Consider the following 6,000-nt stretch of genomic DNA (forward strand, 5'->3'; position numbering starts at 1 on the left):
TGACCTGACCAGTAAAACATCAGTTTTATCAGAAAATATGACATCACATATTCTTCAACATTGTAATGAATTCACATGGCACTGTAGCCCTGTGATATGTTTGGTGTAGAGTAGAGCACTTTAGAGTGGGCACCTTGACCACCCACATACAGTGTGGGTGTACTGTGACACTCTTTATCTGCTAGGCGGTTGTGTTTAGTCTAAGGTGATAATGCTTCGAATCATTGTTATACCAGCATAGTATAATACTGATAATACATGTATATGGATTACAGATGTCATTTTTCACTATTTTAGTACACCCCCAAACAATATAAACAAAACATTGTCATGCTGCTTTGCTGGCTTCTGATACCTCATCTGGACTGCTGCCAAAGCATATATCTATTAATCTTTGTAATCTATGTAACATGGCTTCTTTAAGTATTGTGTATCACCTGGCCAGCATTAAGCAGTGGCATGCAGCAGCAATCTTTGTGATATAAGGAGTTTGTGCTTTGTACCTACTTCTGTTGGCAAGGACAATGTGAGCTTACAAGCAAGACTAGACTTGAATGTTTTATTGCAGTCAGTTGATTGTGCCAGCACCCCACTCCCCAGAATGCCAATCCCACATGCCAAAATATCGATTATCATAATCTATTATTATTTAAAATGCAGTATGATCTGCAGGTCTTAATTTCATATGCAAAACATTGTCATGCTGCTTTGCTGGTTTCTGATACCTCATCTGGACTGTCTAGCAGTGTCTAGCAGAGGCGAGATGTGCTAGCCATGAGCAGAGCTAGGAGGTACTGTAGTTTGGCTCTTCAGTATCTACCAGTATCAGAATAAAAATAATTCTGAATTGTGCCAAAATAATTAAATTGAATCAAATTGTATTGAAATGTAAGATTTCATGATGCAATAAACTAAAAGAATCATAACTAAGCTAAACTAAAACTGGGTCACACATATACTGAAGCTCTGATAAATGTCTTCCTGCTTCTGGGCTCACGGATGCCCTGCTATCAGTTATTCAGTATTACTTCATTGTGCTGCCATTACATGAATTGTAGCAAGATGCATATGAGAAGTTGCCGTTCTCGGTCCATCTTGCTTGAATCATATTTCAGTGGCACTTTCAGATAAAGAAACATGCAACGTAGTACTAAGGCACTGAGAAATGTTATGGTGAGGTAATTTCTGCTAATGTCCTTATTCGCCCATGCAGGTGAAGTTGGCTCCAGCAGGTTTTCCAAACTGCCTGTGCTCACTTCACGCACGAGAGTGACCAGGTCAGGACTGATGAGGCCTTCTCCGCCCACCATCACAATGTTGCCTCCACTCACCAAACCTGCTGGCCGAGAGCCACTCCGTGCCTTCAGGCCTGCCAAAGGTGAGCTCACTCTTTTGCTCTCCTGGAAATGGCATCCAAACCATTTGTTGCAGCAACTACAACAAAAAAAGAAAAAAAAAAAAAGTATTAAAAAAGCAAAAACTGCTTTGAAAGCCCTATAGGGGAGACCGGGTATGGTTGTAACATGGGGAGAGTTGTAACACCATCAGTTCCACTGATCACGGATAAGATAGGAGTCATATGATCATTTCAGTATTTACCCAATTCCTCCCTGATCCCACATGGTGAATATCAAGGCTGTAAACAGGCACATGCCGATTCCATCGAGAAAAAACTGAATGTATTTCATGTTCCATTCTTTACTTTAGCTGTGATATGTTTGGTGTAGAGTAGAGCACTTTAGAGTGGGCACCTTGACAGCCCACATACAGTGTGGGTGTACTGTGACACTCGTTATCTGCTAGGCGGTTGTGTTTAGTCTAAGGCAGGGATGGGCAACTGGCGGGCCGCGGGCCGCACAAGGCCCTCGTCCTCACTCAGTGCGGCCTGCAAATAGATCAATAATAATTTATTAATTAAAAGAAAAAAACCGATAGAGCAGGACTTTTTTGTTCTTGTCACGTAGGGCTACGCCCCCCTCTCCCGTGTCGGTGTTGTTCCTTGCCCGGTTATCCCACCCTGCGTGTCTGTTGCACTGGTTTCCCTCTGTCTGCCACGCACGTCATTGTGTTCAGTTGTGTCTAGTTTTGTCCTGTGTACTTGTATCTCTGTGTTTCCCCCGTTGTCGGTTATTTGTGGTTTGTTCGGTTTTGTGGATTATCTCTGTCATCGCTGTTCTGGTATTTTCCATCTCCGTTGTGTTTCTGTTACGGTTCCTGCCTGTCCTGTTGACCTCTTGGACGGCTCTCCCGTTTTGACCTGTGCCTGTACAAACGACTTCGCCTATGGAATTCCCCTTATTAAATCTCGCTCTTCTCAGCGTTTGTGTTCGCCTCCTAGCTCCGCAGCGCGCTACGCGTTACACTTCTTTGATATGAAGTTCAAATTCAGTTCAAATTCCTTTTTGCACTTTTTTATTAAGCAAATGTTTTGTCTTTGTTGCTTATTAAGGACATGTTAATGCATATATATGCAGAAAATAGATGTATGTTGGTGCAATAAACATACAGATCTGAATTCATTTAAAATGTGTTCTTATTGACAATAATTTGTAGTGTCTTTCATATCCAATTATTTGAAGTGCGTGGTCATGTGGCCCTCCAATAATAGTGCTGAAAAAATTTTGGCCCTCTTTGTCATGGAAGTTGCCCATCCCTGGTCTAAGGTTATAATGCTTCGAATCATTGTTATACCAGCATAGTATAATACTGATAATACATGTATATGGATTACAGATGTCATTTATCACTATTTTAGTACACCCCCAAACAATCTAAACAAAACATTGTCATGCTGCTTTGCTGGCTTCTGATACCTCATCTGGACTGCTGCCAAAGCATATATCTATTAATCTTTGTAATCTATGTAACATGGCTTCTTTAAGTATTGGGTATCACCTGGCCAGCGTTAAGCAGTGGCATGCAGCAGCAATCTTTGTGATATAAGGAGTTTGTGCTTTGTACCTACTTCTGTTGGCAAGAACAATGTGAGCTTACAAGCAAGACTAGACTTGAATGTTTTATTGCAGTCAGTTGATTGTGCCAGCACCCCACTCCCCAGAATGCCAATCCCACATGCCAAAATATCCATTATCATAATCTATTATTATTTAAAATGCAGTATGATCTGCAGGTCTTAATTTCATATGCTGGTCTGAAGATTGAACGTGTCCTCTACAGTTCTGTCTGTGTTTCATGTCCAGGTTCAGTGGAGCCTCCCCAGCTCCACTCTCCAGGGTGGAGGAGAGAGAGAGTGGGGAGACTTCACCGGAGCGGCAGACATCTTCAACCCTTGCTCCCAGACATCTTCGAAGCAGCTAACCCCAGTGATGCTGGTAGAGGTGACTTATTGATGTTGGCTTTACTTTATATGTCATTGAAATACCTGTACAAAATGTAGAATTTATAATGTTGCATCATTTGTTTTGTGTTAAAATATTGCTAAATACGATATTTGGGAACAAGGAGATCAGTTAGTCAGAAACTTCACTCAGGTGTCAAGTGAGCGGAGCTAAACTCATGAGCATGGATGCCCTTTCCCACGCAGGTTTGCCCAAATCCAGCCGCTTGCTGCCTGGGAACCCCCCCGGGTATTTCCTACTGCCCTCCTACCCTCTGGCCACTCTTCCGGGAGTGCAGCGAGACACAAGCCCTCGGCGCAGAGACCCGGGCCCGTGGAGGGACAGTACTGGTGAGTGCATGGCTACGTTGCTAAGAACGTGCTAGGCACACACAGTGAGGCATGGCTGGTTATTTGGGTGCCCGCTTAAGTTAAGTTGGTCTTGCACTAAGCTTGTCTTGCACTTGTTCCCACGTCAGTGGTAAATTGATGAGCAGATCTAATTTTGTGGTCATATATTCTATATGAATTTAATTTTAACCAACAAATGTGCATATACGTAGATCATTTATAGTCACCACTTGTCAAATGTACAAAATACTTAAATTCAAATTTGATGATCTTCATCTGACATGGTTTCACTCAGTAATGGAACAGTGTCTAGCAGAGGCGAGATGTGCTAGCCATTAGCAGAGCTAGGCTAATGTATCTACCAGTATCAGAATTAAAATAATTCTGAATTGTGCCAAAATAATTAAATTGAATCAAATTGTATTGAAATGTAAGATTTCATGATGCAGTAAACTAAAAGAATCACAACTAAGCTAAACTAAAACTGGGTCACACATATACTGAAGCTCTGATAAATGTTTTCCTGCTTCTGGGCTCACGGATGCCCTGCTTTCAGATATTCAGTACTACTTCATTGTGCTGCCATTACATGAATTGTAGCAAGATGCATATGAGAAGTTGCCGTTCTCGGTCCATCTTGCTTGAATCATATTTCAGTGGCACTTTCAGATAAAGAAACATATGCAACGTAGTACTAAGGCACTGAGAAATGTTATGGTGAGGTAATTTCTGCTAATGTCCTTATTCACCCATGCAGGTGAAGTTGGCTCCAGCAGGTGTTCCAAACTGCCTGTGCTCACTTCACGCACGAGAGGGACCTCGTCAGGACTGATGAGACCTTCTCCGCCCACCTCCCCAGTGGAAGCCCTGCAGGAGGAGAAGCCTGGCAGGAACCTCCACCTGGACCTCGCCCTCATACATGACCCAGATGAGGAGCCAGTGGACAAGGAGGAGGTCAGTAGGAACATATATCATGTTGTACATAGTTGGAGTATCTCAGTCTCAGATGCATTAGTTTAACTAGTAAGTAAGTAAGTAAGTAAGTTTATTTATAAAGCACATTTTATATGACGGAGTCAACCAGAGTGCTGTATAAAGGCTAAAAAGTACAATATATGCCCAACTCATAAAAAAAACATGTAGAATTTTACATAGCATAAAACATTTAAAATACATACAAATACACCAACTGATTACACCAACTGATACAACATAACTGATAGATTTCTTTGGTTGCTGCCTGCAAATGTTACTCAAGTGTTGTACTTTCTGGATTTTAATGCATAAACACAGCATTGGTCCTAATATAAGCTGACAAACCTAACGTCTGTGTCTACATAATAAAGGCCCTGTAGCATCCCAGTATTAAATCTGACCATGCATGCGATATGCTTTGCTTAGGTGTCCAAATATGATGAGATGATGTTTCCTTCTGCTGATGCTACATTTGCGTTTATCTCAGTTGTTAAGGATATCAAGATAGTCCTAGCACTATGAGAGGGAGCATTGTCTGGTTGAGAGTATCCATCTCCCTATGGGTATATGGTGGCTGTGAATTAATAAATTAACCTAGTTAAGATATGAAGAGTTTGGTTCCAAAATGCTATATCCATTTTGATCAATTTGAGTAAAAATGTGTTTTCTTTAAGTGGTAGGCTGAAAACCACAGTTTTTTGTTTCAAACTATCAAATACCATACTAAGGTTAAAAAAACACAAACGAATTAAATCAAGATTTTAATATTTAAAGATTTATTTTAAAAAAAAATTCATTTTTTCACAAAACGCAATAAATCCATGCCATGTTTTTTTCAAAATGTCTTATATATCCTTTGTCATTAATAGAAATTTTTTTTGACTGAAAATGTGCAAAATACAATAATAAATAACTGTAAATTATACATCTTAATATAATAGTTTGACCATTGGGCCTAAAAACACAAATTCATATAATATATAAATTTATATTATTATAATAACCCCGCTCCTAGCTTGGTTATGAACAACCCCCAGCAAACAGTGTTTGTACATGAGTCACAGAGCTAAATCTTTTCCACGTTTGATAATTTTGCGAGCTAAACGTGCGCACTTTAGCCAGTGCATTTCGCGGCGATGTAACGATTCTCGGTTAGGGGCTGGATAGTCTGCTGCTGATTGATATCCAGCCGACAGTGGGACTGGTCAGAATCTGGGCATTGATAAAATAAAATAAATATATCTCTTTTTCCAATAACTGCTATACGAACAGGCTCCTCTATATCATCAAAACCGTTCATTTTTGCGGACTTTGAGAGTGAAAAACGAGACATATTT

This window comes from Brachyhypopomus gauderio, chromosome 9 (genome assembly GCF_052324685.1).
Source record: "Brachyhypopomus gauderio isolate BG-103 chromosome 9, BGAUD_0.2, whole genome shotgun sequence".
Taxonomy (NCBI): Eukaryota; Metazoa; Chordata; class Actinopteri; order Gymnotiformes; family Hypopomidae; genus Brachyhypopomus; species Brachyhypopomus gauderio.